Source organism: Lycium barbarum, chromosome 7, assembly GCF_019175385.1.
Source record: "Lycium barbarum isolate Lr01 chromosome 7, ASM1917538v2, whole genome shotgun sequence".
NCBI lineage: Eukaryota > Viridiplantae > Streptophyta > Magnoliopsida > Solanales > Solanaceae > Lycium > Lycium barbarum.
In genome coordinates, this window is record NC_083343.1 from 44,727,115 (window position 1) to 44,743,066 (window position 15,952).

Here is a 15,952-nt window from a genome sequence, read left to right on the forward strand (position 1 = left end):
CGACTGTTGCATCTCTACCCCTTGAGTCTATCCCTATTGTGAGCGAGTTCATAGGGGTGTTTCCGTCGGATCTGCAAGGTATGCCACTTGATCGCGACATCGATTTCTGTATTGACTTAGACCCGGGCACTCGTCCTATTTCTATTCCACCGTATCGAATGGAACTTGCTAAGTTGAGGGAGCTTAAGGAGCAATTACAGGATTTGTTGAGCAAGGGGTTCATTAGATCGAGTGTCTCCCCCTGGGGTGCTCCTGTGTTATATGTGAAGAAAAAAGATTGAACCATGAGGATGTGCATTGATTACCGTCAGTTGAACAAGGTCACTATTCGGAACAATTGTCCTATGCCTCGTATTAATGGTCTATTTGACCAGCTTCAGGGTGCTTCAGTGTTTTCGAAGATTGATTTATGGTCCGGCTATCACCAGTTGAAGATTAGGGCGGAGGTGAAGACAACATTTCAGACGAGATATGGCCACTATAAGTTTCTAGTGATGTCTTTTGGGCTTACAAATTCCCCGGCTGCATTTATGACCTTGATGAGTGGCATCTTTAGACCATTTCTTGATTCCTTTATGATTGTGTTCATTGATGACATCTTTGTGTTTTCCAAGAGTAGAGAGGAGCATGAGAGCCATCTTAATTCTGTTCTTGGGTTATTGAAGAAACCTAGCCTGTTTGCTAAGTTTTCTAAGTATGAGTTCAGGTTGAAGTTTGTAGCATTCTTGGGCCATGTTGTATCTAAGGATGGGATTATGGTTGATCCACAGAAGATTGAGCCTGTGAGGGGTTGGGCGAGGCCCACTACAGTGACTGAGATTCGCAGCTTTGTGGGTTTGGCCAGTTATTACCGTTGCTTTATGAAGGGTTTTGCTGCCATTGTTTCATCCTTGACCAGATTGACTCAGAAGAATGTTCCCTTCCAGTGGAGGGATGATTGTGAGGAGAGCTTTCAAAGGCTCGAGCTTCTCTTAACTACAACACCGATGCTAGCATTACCGGTGGAAGGCAAGAATTTCGCTGTCTATTATGATGCCTCCCGTATGGGTTTGGGTGCGGTGTTGATGCAGGAGGGTAGAGTAATAGCCTATGCTTCCCGTCAGTTAAAGGTTCATGAGAAGAATTACCCTACCCATGATTTAGAGTTATTGGTCGTAGTCTTTGCGTTGAAGCTTTGGAGGCAATATTTGTACGATGTTCATTTTGAGGTTTTCACCGATTACCGTAGCGTTCAGCATGTGTTTACCCAGAGAGATCTTAATTCCAGGCACCGCCGATGGATGGAGCTCCTGAAGGACTATGACATCTCCATTCTGTATCATCGTGGGAAAGCCAATGTGGTAGCTGATGCCTTGAGTGGGAAGGCGGTGAGTATGGAGAGTTTAGCTCGATTGATTGTTTCCGAGCATCCGTTGGCCATGGAGGTTCAGACTCTGGCCAACAGTTTCGTTCGTCTTGATAATTCAGCCCCGGACAGGATTTTGGCTTGTTTAGAGGTGAGGTCGTCTTTATTGGATCAGATCAAGACTCATCAGTTTGAGGATGCTCAGTTGAGCAAGATTCGAGATAGAGTTTTAAGAGGTGAGGCCAAGGAGGTCGTGTGTTACGACCCGACTAGGGGCCGTGACGGGTACCCGGGGCTAACTACTGAGCACCACTTATTCCACTACTCATCATACTCATTAAGCGTTCTTTTATCAAATTCATACTCAAAACATAGAAAAATCATTTTTCATTGGAAACATAATTACTTTATATATATACATAAGCCCTTCGGCTATCAAAATAATAATACATACACCATAGTAGAATCGTGAGACCATACTACCTAAACATATGTATCTACGAGCCTCTACTATAATAATAAACATATGGACGGGACAAGACCCCGTCGTGCCAAAAATACATATACGTATATATATACACAAAAGGATAAACCCAATTAGCACCTCCGGAATAACAAAGTGCTCCTGTAAATCGGCTGATAGCTCTTATAGGTCCGCGTCGTCTCCCTATCTACCTGTGGGCATGAACACAGCGTCCAAAGAAAACGGACATCAGCACGAATATTGTATTGAGTATGTAAGGCATGAAATAAATAAACATGATAGAGAAATCATAAGTCATAAGGTGAAGGCAAAACCTGCGTGACCTTTAAGGATGAATACATTTCTTACATATATCATATATACATAATCGTAGTACATGAATCATCATAGCGTATACATCATTGTGTCATATAATTCATCGTCGTAGTACCATATCTGCTCATACACAAAAAAAATTATCCGTATTCAGCCACATAGTGGCTCGACAATATCACATACATGTCTTACGTATTCGGCCACGTAGTGGCTTGACAATATCACATACATCATAACAAGGCTCGGTATATCTCATCATCATCATTGCCATCATATACATCTCATAAGCTTATCATAAGCTTTCCATAAAGCATACATCTAATCCCATATGGCTATTCATGAACATAGGCTCTTAGTTTTCGGGAAGGTAGGAAAGTCATGGAGAGGTAGGGAAAATAATATCATAGGAATCGTATAAGGATTACCATCTTCGTAGGAATGTCATTCATGAGCTTTAGGACTTCTATACTTAGATTCATCATCAATATCTTCATGCTCGTAACGTGTCTCTTTTCTTAATCTTGTATGAAGTTCTTTATGATCATGGACTCATAGTTTTCGATACGTAGGAAAATCATGAAGAAGGAGGGAATATCATATCATAGGATTCATGCCTTAGAAATAAGGGACTAGCCTTACATACCTTTTCCTTTAGCTATTCTACCGCTTGATCGCTCTCCTTCAATGCTCGCGTCCTTACCTTCAAGGGAGTTCGTATTAACATTAGTTAAACGATTATAAGAACGTGTTTTCTAAAGATAGAAAAAATTGGGCAGCATTTCCTTTGTTTATACGACTTTCTCCATATTATATATCAACTCCCCAAACATCCATAACAATATTCACAATATCGTAAACAACAACCATCATTCGTCTATATTACCCATATTTCACCATTTTATTCCAATTTCTCCATAATCATGGTCATAGTTCATTATTGCATTTTCTCACATATGATACTTACCCCATGTCCTAAATATCATTTATAGCACAACCATATCACAACACATCAAGAATCATGACTCAATTCAAGTTATCACTCAAAATGACACTATTCTCACTTTCATGACCCATTTTCTATATCCTTTTACAATCCAAGTGTTTCCACTTCCAAATACCTTAAACAACATGGAAATGCCATAAATCTTACCTTAGATGGTGGAATAATAAGCCTTGAGTGGAAATTCTCTTCTTGCACCAAAACCCTAGCTCACTTCCCTTGGGATTTCTTGGCTTAGATGAACTTTGATATGTTTTCTACCCTTGGTTTCTTATGGATGAAGAGTAGAGAGGGTTTTCTAGAGTGTTCTTCAAGTGAGAGGTGAAAATGAAATGAAATAAAATTAACTTGGGTCCTCTCATATAAATCATGAAATCTGTCCCGACACGAACATACGGACCAACATACAATCCGTACATTTTATACGGGCCGTATGTCTGGCCGTATGTTTGGTTGAGTGAACGTTGCCCATCCTGGCTAAATATACGGCCTAACATATGGCCATTATAATTTATACGGCCAGTATGTTGGGTCGTATAATGCCCAGCTGTTCTGATTTCGTTTTCGTCGACTCGTTTGATCTTCAATCCTTATGGAACCTTCTTGACACTTGTTTAACACTTCAATACCAATCTAAGGGACGTTATCACTCTTCTCCAAGACATCATTTCGCCATTCTTAACTTGTCACTCGATATTCTTACTCAACACACAACATACCCCCTGCTTTCCTTGACAACCTTTTTCCCTTACCTCAAATGTCTTTTAAATTTCGATTAGGATCGTCATATGATATTTCTTACTTGTCAAAACATTGTATACGTCGTGCCTTTCGTTAGTCTATTCACTTTACGTTAACGGAAAATTTCCAAGGTGTAACATTCTCCCCCTCTTTTGGAACATTCGTCCTCGAATGTTAAAACACTCAGGAATTCTACGAAAATTTCGCCAGAGTTTCCCTTGTAATTTGGCTCTACCATCCTATCACAACATCCCACAACAACATTGCCTCATAGGGCCACAACATAATAGCAATAGAGTTTGGCCACACACGACCCATATGCATAGAAAAGAAAACGTATATACCTTTATCAAGCTTACATTTCTAATTCTTAACTCATATCCTGGGGCTATTTGGGAGGGCATTTTTTTTATATCAGGCTATATCTCTCCCATTCCCTTTCTATCATGTCCTTCATTGATTATGCAGCCTCGTACTACTGACTCAGTAATCCGGTAATGATAAACTTCTAAGGTGTTATAACTCATGTCTCGTATATTTTCTTTACACTCACATCTTCATAAAACATATTAACGATATAGTCTGCACGATAAATAAGCTTTCGTAAATAACTAACTTACTAGGTAGTGTACGTCACTCTCTTACTTTTTCTAACTAACCCTATCTTTTCTCTATCATTTAGCAAATACTATCTTGGTAGTTCTACTCTTCATATCTTACTTCCTTAAAACTTAAGTACCATCGTCCTTACAATCCCCCCCTTAAGTCTCATCGGTAGTACCTTAAAAAAAAGTATTTCATAAAGATTACAGGTGATGGATCAATACTATCCTCAAGGATGTATAAACATTGTTAATACCACATATCATACTTTACCGATTACCATCGCCACATAGCATAAAACCTCTCAATTCATACTTGCTTAGTATTACAAATATTTATTTCTCCTTTAACACATTATCAAAGGTGCAGATATACCTAGGACGGCATCAGGGAATGACTCTAGATCCTGTCGCTCAGCTAAAGCATACATACGGGGTTGAGTGACACCTGAAGTAGATGCTCCCCCTCGGCCTCTACCTCGACCTGCTAGAATTGGGGGAGTCTGCCCTCCCGGGCGCACCAAAGAAGAACCAGCCGCTGATCCTGTGGGCTGTACCACACGTCTACCGCCTCGAAATGGGCACTCTCTCATAATGTGACCTGACTGGCCGCAAACATAGCAAACATCCAAATCCAACCGGCACGGTCCCCAATGTACCTTACCGCACTGAGTACATGGTGGTATAGATAATCTCATCTGGCCTGAATCATTTTTATATCAAGAGCCCGACTCTGAGAAACTCTGATCCGGTCCGGGATGACTAGAGCAATCGGACCCCTGGCCTGCAACTCGTGGAGGTACACTAGTCGCCGACTGGCCTGAGTGTCTAGAATATGACTGCCTCGATCCCTCTCTATAGTCGCTATCGGCACCTATGGATCTGACCCTCTTACTTTTCCATATCACGCTCGCCCTTTTGCGGATGTCGTTGCTCTTCTAGATTTTTGGCATGGGCTTGAATGCGGGAAATATCCATCCTTTCTTGCAATGAAGCCGTTAAGCAATCTTTGAACAAATGTGGCCCTAGGCCACTCACAAACCTGTGCACTCTATCTCCCATATCGGCGACCATAGTCGGTGCATATCTAGCCAATGAATTGAATTGAAGGCTATACTCCCAGGCACTCATATTTCCTTGTTTCAAATTTAAGAACCTATCCGCTCTAGCTCGGCGGTCCTCGGGTTGCAAATAGTGGCGGATGAAGGCATCTACAAATTCTTGCCAAACCGAAGGAGGCGCATTCTCTTTCCTTGATGATATCAAGTTATTATACCACAAGACTGCCAGATCCCGGAGTCTATAAGATGCTAACTCCACAGATTTGGTTTCAGAGGCATGGATAATCTTTAATGTTCTCAACATTTCATCAATAAAACCTTGAGGGTCTTCATTCGGCTTTGACCCGGAAAACTCCGGAGGATTCAAACTCATAAAATCACGGGCTCTAGTACTAACGGCCCTGCCACTTGAACTCGAACCCTGCCGCTGTGCCTGGGCGGCAACTAGCTGTGTCAATAAGTGGATAGCCTCGGTCACTTGTTGACCCAAAGCAACTAGTGGAGGAACTGGAGCTGAAGCTCCTCCTTGTTCTTCTACATTGGGCAGAGTGGAGGAAGTATTGGATGGGGCCTCATTATATGACTCGCCCTCTTCTACATTTATTGGCGGCTCTCTTTCTATCTGCATTTTCATCGTAATCTTGCCCTTCTGGGCAGCTGTAGCTTTTCCCTTCGTCAGTTTTTCTGAAATCACAGCATACTATTAGGGAGGAGAAAATCTTATAATGCAGCTCTATCACACGATTTCTCAAGATGAAAGATGGTCATTTTTCCTAAATGCCCTGTACCCTCCTGTTTATTAATGTGGCACGCAACACACCGTAAACAAGACTCTACTAGACACGGCTCGTAGACACTTCCTAGGACTGAACTGCTCTGATACCACTTTTGTCACGACCCGACAAGGGGCCGTGACGGGTACCCGGGGCTAACATCCGAGCACCAATTATTCCACTACTCATCATATTCATTAAGCGTTCTTTTATCAAATTCATACTCAAAACATAGAAAAATCATTTTTCATTGGAAACATAATTACTTTATATAAATACATAAGCCCTTCGGCTATCAAAATAATAATACATACACCATAGTAGCATCGTGAGACCATACTACCCACACATACGTATCTACGAGCCTCTACTAGAGTACTAGACATATGGACAGGACAAGACCCCATCGTGCCCAAAATACATATACGTATATATATACATAAAAGGATAAACCCAATTAGCACCTCCGGAATAACGAAGTGCTCCTGTAAATCGGCTGATAGCTCCTATAGGTCTGCGTCGTCTCCCTGTCTACCTGTGGGCATGAACACAGCGTCTAAAGAAAACGGACGTCAGTACGAATATTGTACTGAGTATGTAAGCCATGAAAGAAATAAACATGATAGAGAAATCATAAGTCATAAGGTGAAGGCAAAACCTATGTGACCTTTAAGGATGAATACATTTCATACATATATCATATATACATAATCATAGTACATGAATCATCATAGCGTATACATCATTGTGTCATATAATTCATCGTCGTAGTACCATATCTGCTCATACACATAAAAAATTATCTGTATTCGGCCACGTAGTGGCTCGACAATATTCGTATTTTCCCACGTAGTGGATCGACAATATCCGTATTCGGACACGTAGTGGCTCGACAATATCACATACATGTCTTCCGTATTTGGCCACGTAGTGGCTCGACAATATCACATACATCATAACAAGGCTCAGTATATCTCATCATCATCATTACCATCACATACATCTCAAAAACTTATCATAACCTTTCCATAAAGCATACATTTGAATTATAGACAATCTATGAAAATCATGTCATATTCGTAGCATAAAATTCGTATGATAGACTTTAGAATCTCTAGACTTAGGCTCATCACTACCATCTTCGTATCTATGGCATATCTCTTACATTTTATCTCATATGAAATCCTCTATGAAGATAGACTCGTAATTTTTTGGAACATCGCTCATAAGACATCTAGTAGAGCTTATAGACAATCTATAACAATATCGGGGTGACATAAGGTCGAGAGCCCCCGAATACATTATGGAGCATTCATAAGTATTCCGCCTCACCTTGAAGGAATTAGCATATAAGGTGAGTGTATACAATAAGCAACATCAATAGATCCTATTTAATATCGGTAGCTTTGTAGAAACATTATACCGTGAACTCTAGAATCTTTAGACTTAAGCTCATCATCTTCATTATCACATTCGTAACATATATCTTATCTAATCCCATATGGCTATTCATGAACATAGGCTCTTAGTTTTCGGGAAGGTAGGAAAGTCATGGAGAGGTAGGGGAAATAATATCATAGGAATCGTATAAGGATTACCATTTTCGTAGGAATATCATTCATGAGCTTTAGGACTTCTAGACTTAGATTCATAATCAATATCGTTATGCTCGTAAAGTGTCTCTTTTCTTTATCTTGTATGAAGTTCTTTATGATCGTAGACTCATAGTTTTCGATACGTAGGAAAATCATGAAGAAGGAGGGATTATCATATCATAGGATTCATGCCTTAGAAATAAGGGACTAGCCTTACATACCTTTTCCTTTAGCTATTCTACCGCTTGATCGTTCTCCTTTAATGCTCGCGTCCTTAACTTCAACGGAGTTCGTAGTAACATTAGTTAAACGATTATAAGAACGTGTTTTCTAAAGCTAGAGAATATTGGGCAGCATTTCCTTTGATATACGACTTTCTCTATATTATATATCAACTCCCCAAACATCCATAACAACACTCACAATATCATAAACAACAACCATCATTCGTCTATATTGCCCACATTTCACCATTTTACTCCAATTTCTCCATAATCATGGTCATAGTTCATTATTGCATTTTCTCACATATGATACTTACCCCATGTCCAAAATATCATTTATAGTACAACCATATCACAACACATCCAGAATCATGACTCAATTCAAGTTATCACTCAAAATGACACTATTCTCACTTTCATGACTCATTTTCTATATCCTTTTACAATCCAGGTGTTTCAACTTCCAAATACCTTAAAAAACATGGAAATTCCATAAATATTACCTTAGATGGTGGAATAATAAGCCTTGAGTGGAAATTCTCTTCTTGCACCAAACCCTAGCTCACTTCCCTTGGGATTTCTTGGCTTAGATGAACTTGATATGTTTTCTACACTTGATTTTGTGGATTTGATGAAGTTGATCATGGATTTCCCCTTGGCATCTTGTGGATGAAGAGTATAGAGGGTTTTCTAGTGTTCTTCAAGTGAGAGGTGAAAATGAAATGAAATAAAATTAACTTGGGTCATCTCATATAAATCATAAAATCTGTCCCGACACGAACATACGGTCCGTACATTTTATACGGGCCGTATGTCTGGCCGTATGTTTGTTTGAGTGAACGTTGCCCATCCTGGCTAAATATATGGCCTAACATACGACCAGTATAATTTATACGGCCAGTATGTTGGGCCGTATAATGCCCAGCTGTTCCGATTTCGTTCTCGTCGACTCGTTTGATCTCCAATCCTTATGGAACCTTCTTGACACTTGTTTAACACTGCAATACCAATCTAAGGGATGTTATCACTCTTCTCCAAGACATCATTACACCTCCTTAACTTGTCACTCGAAATGCTTACTCGACACACAACATACCCCTTGCTTTCCTTGACAACCTTTTTCCCTTACCTCAAATGTCTTTAAAATTTCGATTAGGATCGTCAAATGCTATTTCTTACTTGTCAAAACATTGTATACACCGTGCCCTTCGTTAGTCTATTCACTGTACGTTAACAAAAAATTTCCAAGGTGTAACACCGTGGTTGATTCCGAGGGCATTCTGAGGATTAGAGGACGCATTTGTGTTCCTCGTGTTGGTGATCTGATTCAGTTTATCTTGTCTGAGGCTCGTAGCTCTCACTATTCCATTCATTCAGGGGTGACACAGATGTACTGTGACTTGAGACAGTACTATTGGTGGCGTCGGATGAAAAGAGATATAGTTGATTTTGTGTCTAAGTGTGGAAATTGTCAGCAGGTAAAGTATGAGCACCAGCGACCCGGTGGGGTGCTTCAGGGGATGCCCATTCTCGAGTGTAAGTGGGAGAGGATTTTCATGGATTTTGTCACGGGTCTTCCGAAGACCCTTGGAAAGTTTGATTCTATTTGGGTAATAGTTGATCGGTTGACTTAGTCCGCTCACTTTGTTTCAATTCAGGTTTCCTATACCACAGAGAAGTTAGCCAAGATGTACATTTAGGATATTATGAGATTGCATGGGGTTTCTATCTCTGTTGTATCTAATCGGGGTATGATTTTCACTTTCTGATTCTGGAGGGCGTTTCATGAGGAGTTGGGTACCCGGTTGGATCTCAGTACGACTTTTCTTCCCCAGACCGATGGTCAGTCCGAGAGGACCATTCAGGTGCTCGAGGACATGTTGAGATCGTGTGTTGTTTACATTGGCGATCATTGGGATCAACACTTACTATTGGTAGAGTTTGTGTACAACAACAGCTACCATTCGAGTATTGGTATGGCGCCTTCTGAGGCCTTATATGGTAGGAGATGTAGATCTCCAATTGGTTGGTTTGATAGGTTCGAGGCTCGACCTTGGAGCATAGATCTATGGAAAGAGTCCCTTGATAGAGTGAGAGTTATTCAGGCTAAGCTCTTGGTACCTCAGACTCAGCAAAAGATGTATGCGGACTGGACGGTCCGAGATTTGAAGTTTGCTATTGGTGACCAGGTTCTATTGAAGGTTTCACCCATGAAGGGTGTTATGAGGTTTGGTAAGAGGGGTAAGTTGAGCCCCGAGCATATTGGCCCGTATGAGATTGTGTACTGTATCGGTGAAGTAGCTTATGAGTTGGCATTGTCGCCAGGCTTGGAAGGAGTTCATTCGATTTTTCATGTTTCGGTGCTGAAGAAGTACCCTGCCGACAGTACCTACATTGTCTGTTAGGATTATATATTGCTTGATGAGAACTTGACTTATGAGGAGGATCCTATCGTGATCTTGGATAGGCAGGTTCGAAAGTTGAGGTCGAAATAGATTGCTTCAGTGAAAGTGCAATGGAAGCACCGTCCTGTTGAAGAGGCCACTTGGGAGACCGAGTCCGACATACGTAGCCGATATCCTCAGATGTTTACTGATTCATGTATTTCCCCGCTTTCTTTCTTTTATTTGCTCAAGGACGAGCGACGGTTCACTTGGTATTTGATGTAACGACCAAACGGGTCGTTATAGTCTTTTCGGCATTTTCATTTTTTTCGAGCATTGACTAGCGCATTTTGACCTGAAGTTGACTTCTGGGTAAATGGACCTTTTTCGAAAATTCATCGATTCCGAGAGGTCCAGATGGTTGCTTATGACTTGTGTGTATATTTGGTTTGGTTCCCAATGCACTTGGATGTATTTTGGGACTTGGGTTGGAAATTGGAGCTAAGGCGTTGGGGATTGACCCGGTTAATGAGACCTCCGTTGGAAATTCCAAGGCCATGAGTGCGTTCGTAGCGTATTTTGTGTGGGTTTGTGTATGTGGTTTGTGAGCAGACGGCCTCAGGAATGGCTCGGGATTTCGATTGATACTTAGAAAACTTAGAGGGATTCTGGTACCTATTGCTCGATATAGCGACACTGCTGTTATGGTGTGTTGGCCGCTGGGGCGGCCATGTGAATTGTTGGTCAGACCACTATGGCGGCCTCAAGGGAGCTGTAGCGGCATCTTTACCATCATGGCAGTTATTTTCATTAAATGTGATTTAAATAAGCCTTAGACCTTCATTATTTCCCACTTCGAAATTAGAGCCTTGGGGAACAGTTCTTGGAGGTAAAATCTTGCCTATTCCTTTACTCTTCCTTAATTACAATCATTCTAGATTTCCCCCTTCCCTTTAATAATCCCTTAGTGATGGAAGTTGAAAGAAGGTTTGATGACCTTTTCCTTAGGGTAATGTATGAGGAAATTGATGATGTTTATGTTAGATTTTGACGAGTGTAAGCTTATGAATCATATATCTTCCATTTCTGTCATGACCCTACCACGTGGGCCATGACTAGTGCCCGAGATGGACGCTCGTATATGTACCTGTTAAATATAGACAAACTGATTCTTAAGAACAATATGGAAACTTTGCAAAAGAACCTCAAAGGTTCACAAAGTCATCATATATAGGTGTCCAGATAACCTGTCTCCTGAGGAGTCACAACTAATCAAAATATAATATGATACGCAAGCCGACAAGGCTGCCACAACATGTCAATACCATACGTAAGCGACAAGGCTGTCATAACATGTCAATACCACACGTAAGCCGACAAGGCTGTCATTACATATCAATACCATACGCAAGCCATAGACACAGCTGAACAAAACTTATACACAACCCACACATATGTCTACAGACCTCTAAGAGTATCGATAGTGAAATATGATGGGACAGGGCCCCGCCGTACCCCTAGATGCTAAATATATCAAAGATCTGTACCAAAAGTCTAGGCTCCGGGACAATGGAGCTCTCCGAGACAGCTGAGTGGAAATCCTAAACTGGAGGATCACCAAATCGAGTATATGTACCTGCGGGCATGAAACGCAGCCCCCCCCCCCCCCCCCCCCGAAGAAAGGGGGTCAGTACGAGATATGTACTGAGTATATAAAGCATGAAATACAATAAAGAGGATCATGATTGAAGTAAGGATCACAGGAGACAAGTATGACATTCAAAATACTATTACACTTGCCTTATGAAATGTAAATCATGCATATCAATGTCATATATCATACCCGGCCCATTATGGGACTCGGTGAATAAAGTCATCACATGCCATCCTCGGCGCCATAATCACATCATCATATCATCACATCATCATATCATATATATATATATATACCGTACCCGGCCCTCTAATGAGGGACTCGGTGAACAATGCAGTGAAACTGTGCATGAAAACATACCCGGCCCGGGACTCGGTGAAAGATATATTGAGGCACGCACGAGCGGAGTAGTGAGAAACCATATGCAAACTAAATTATATTTGAGACTCAATAGAATATTCAAACGAACTATCATTTGGAAATCAAGACAATAATCATCTCAAGTATCTTTCGAATGTCACTAGGGAATATATCAAATAGAACTTCAGGAATCATAGACATGTATCAAGACATAATGAAGTAAGTTCTGGGAATCAAGAACATTAGCCATCCTAGTGTGTCTAAGATTAGGAGTTTCTTTAAAATCACATGCTTGTCGTCTATTTGTTTATAAAGATCATGCCAAAATAAAGAAGGGTTAGCTTTACATACCTTTGGCGCTTAATCCGTGACTCGATATGTATACGTTGCCCAAAATATCTCAACCTATATTAAGATGTCAAGACTATGGTTAAGCTACGAAAAGGCATAAAACGTATTTTAACGTTAGTAGCTTATTTCAAGACAATTGGGCAGCACTTCCCCTATATCGCTCAATTTCCTCACATTTACGCCAACTATACAACAACCAACATAGTAACAACCAAAGCACGTCTAAGTTATCGCATTAAGAACTAGTCGAAGCAAGATCCGAGGATACTCCAAAACAGCCCACATAACATAAGAATGCCCGATATACCTCAAATATCTAAAATATGCACCCAACAAGCCACATACGCTTCGCATACGATATTTTATACATTTCTTTCCTATCAAATCAGTGATTCACATTAGCAACAACACAACAACGGCCTCAACTTCCATATGCAAGAAAATTATCTTAACATTAATAAGTCCTAAAGTAGCCCATCAATTATAACAACACAATACGAGCCTTAACTACACTTAGTCCTCCAATTTCACAAGAACAACAACACATATACCTACTTATAACTATATTTCCATTCCTTTCCACACAGCCAAATCATTCTCGAATACAATACAATTATAACCTTAAGCATCAAATTCTTTCACTTTCATCACACGATCAATGACAACCATAACGACAACAACATCAAAATTAATTCACCATTTTTAAGTTAGAACAGCCCCCACACACGGACCAAACAGCAACTTAGCATCATCACACACAATTCTTTACATCCAATTCCACATTTAACAATTTATACAAAGTTCCAAACCACTTCTAAAACATGATAGAGAGAATTAAATCTTACCTTAACAAGCTTGGCTCCTTAACGTTGCTAATCACTTGGATGTTTACAACACCTTAGAAATTTATTTTTTCTCCCCTTTAATCCTCAAGCTCGGCTAAGGGCTGCCATGGTCGAACCCTCTCTCTGTCTAGCTAATCCTTGCCTCTCTTTCTAATTTAATTTTTGTTGAAGATGAAATGTAATGAATGACTAAACTTAGTCATCAAAATGATATTTATAGGCATCCTAATAACCCTACACGTGTCCACCATAGTGAATCATCATTAAATTATATTTTTTTTAATTAAAGAATTTGGTGGGGCCCACTTAATATACTAATTAGGACAATTAATCCTTAATCCCCACTTAATAATCTAATCATGGTTAATTAATCCCTAATCTCTACTAATATTTCTATACTAATTGAAATTTACAAGCAAGTCGTGCCATATTAAGAATCGGGATTGAAAGTCCTTGTCTCATATCCCAAAATAATCTCGTCCTTAAACTTATGTCGATTAACTTACGAATAATCCAACGTACAAAAATACGGGATATAACAATTTCTAGTGTTGAATTTCGGAATCAAAGACTTAGGGTTTATACCCAAATTGGGTGTTTTGCTTGAAATCAGAAATTAGGCTAATCCTTGAGTTAAATCAAAAATTAGTGGTTAGGTTATGATCACCTAGTGCTTAATTTGATATTTTGCTTTCGAATTTCTCGCTTTTCCCTTGTGGGCCTGTTTCCCCAAATTCTAGGGTTGGAATTGACCTAAAATGAATACTAGAAATATTAGTAACATTCTTCATAACATCTAATCTAGATTTCTATTATGCTTAGACTACTTTGGTTCTGAGGTTCAGCAGAAGGGCAAGGCAAATGAGTGAGTTGTTGGTGTAGCGGTTTAGCTATCTAAGTAGGTTATGGCTTATCTTTGGTGAGACTTCGTATAGCCAAACACATATTTAGATTATATTTTCGGAGATAGCATGTGAACCTTTGGGTATGAAGTCGGGTTGGATATTACCTTAGGTTAGGCCTTGTTGTGTGTTTGGGCTAGCCACGCCGTTATGTGTGATTTGATTATTCTATTGTGTCGGCTTGATGCCATGCGTCGCTGGTAGATATTTGATTCTGTTTATCATCTCGATTATGATATAGTTGGCATGCCCACTGTTGGTATTTGTACTAGGATATAAATATTGTTGGCGTACCCACTGTTGGTACTTGTGATCTATTATATTATTGGCATACCCACTATTGGTACTTGCGATTCGATTATATTATTGGCATACCCACTATTGGTACTTGTGATTCGGTTATATTATTGGCATACCCACTGTTGGTATTGTGATTCCGATGTATTGTTGGCGTACCTATTATTGGTACTGGTGATATTGAGCATGATTATTGATGTGATTTCATGCAATGCATGCACTTTCATTTTATTGATACACTGTTGAGATATTATGATACTTGATGAAATACTTCATGAGCTGGGCTCAGTTTTACTTGAGCGACGTGAGAGTCCAATATCCGATGTTCGTCCCGAAATCATGAATTGAGTGAATTGATATTTGATAAAACTCTTTTACTTGAGTGACGTGAGATGGACGATGTCCGATGATCAATTCCGGAATCGTTGTTCATAGGCCGATATCCGATGTTATTCTAGAATCGTTGTTAGTGCATGGACTCTGCGGGTCCTCCAGGATTGTTCCGGCGAGAACCCCACGTGGGCAAAGATCCGAGGTCCCGTCTGTCTATTGGGCAAAGATTCAAGATGGGTGGCACTTAGACTTCGCGAGTCACGCTGAGTTGTGCTACTGAGACGTCGATATTTCCGTTAGGAGTACATGTGTACATCGCATTTGCATGGCATAGCATCGCATTCATCCCACCATTGCATTGCATTGCATTATGACTTGATTAAGATGTTTGGTGTTGTATTGTGATGCTGGATTGGATTGGATATATTCAGATTTGGCACATTTGGGATTAGATGCTTTACATAGGTGATGACGGATATTTGAGATTGATTGTATTGCCATATACTTTTTGGTTTATTTGCTTATCTGCTTTATTATGTAAATTGTGTTAGCTATGCTTAGTCGACCGATGATGCCTACCAGTATTGTTGTTTGTACGGACCTGCACTTGCTGCATTCTTTTATGAATGCAGAGTATCAGGTCAGATCCACTTCCGTGACGCGTGGCTAATCATCGCTTCAACCTT